Source organism: Myodes glareolus, chromosome 6 (assembly GCF_982192425.1).
Source record: "Myodes glareolus chromosome 6, mMyoGla1.1, whole genome shotgun sequence".
Lineage (NCBI taxonomy): Eukaryota > Metazoa > Chordata > Mammalia > Rodentia > Cricetidae > Myodes > Myodes glareolus.
In genome coordinates, this window is record NC_142031.1 from 62416840 (window position 1) to 62417750 (window position 911).

Below are 911 nucleotides of genomic sequence, written 5' to 3' on the forward strand. Positions count from 1 at the left end.
GGGCCATTGCTTAAACCATCACACCTGACTTTTCTTCAGATGATGGTCACAGGAATACCTATCTTTTCAGAAGAAACCGATTATGTTTTACTTTCTAGAAGCCACAGAAGAAAGAAGTCCAAAACCTAAAGACTCAAGAAGGTAGAAGCTAACACAGAGCTGGAAATAGATAAATGGGGTCGGGGAGAAGGAGCTAATAAAAGGGGGAAAAGAGAAGAAATGAAGGCAGGAAAGGGGTAAAGAAGGAAGGAATACATGCAGATACAAACTGGTTTAATCTCAGGGTGAGAGGGGAGGAAACACTTCAGGGTCTGCAGAGACAGAAAGCAATCAAAGGAAGTACTGAGGGTTGAAGGTTATGTTGTTGCAGTTTAGAAATCCATAACTCCATGGACTCCATGGATTTCCTTGGGTATTTCTGATGCTGGAAGCAATGGGCTAAGTTTCTTTCTGCTATCTATAGAACTACCTTAGATCTGACCCAAACTAACTCTCAACGAGAGGAGGCAGTAACCCGCTCTTTGTACTACACAGGCACATAAAATCTACAATTCAAGGAAGCTTCCAAAAGACTTGCTCGAGCACACATTCTGGAAAAATAGGTAACAAATCCAAGGAAGAGAAAGACATGAGCATGCTTCAAAACTTTCCTCCCTAAAACAATTAAAATCACATCATGTGAGCCTCAGCATCCACGGAGAAATCCCACTGAAAAGGTCAGTTAGAGTTATTTTGTTATTTAGTATCCGTTTTAATATGAATGCAGAAGGAAGCTGCAGTTAGAGAGAGGAAGAAAAAATTTTATGGCATTTCCTTTTCTGGTTTTGGTACTAAGTACTGAGCCTGAGACGTCACACATGGAAGTCATTAGTCCACTACTGAGCTACATCCGAAACAGTCCTACACTTACC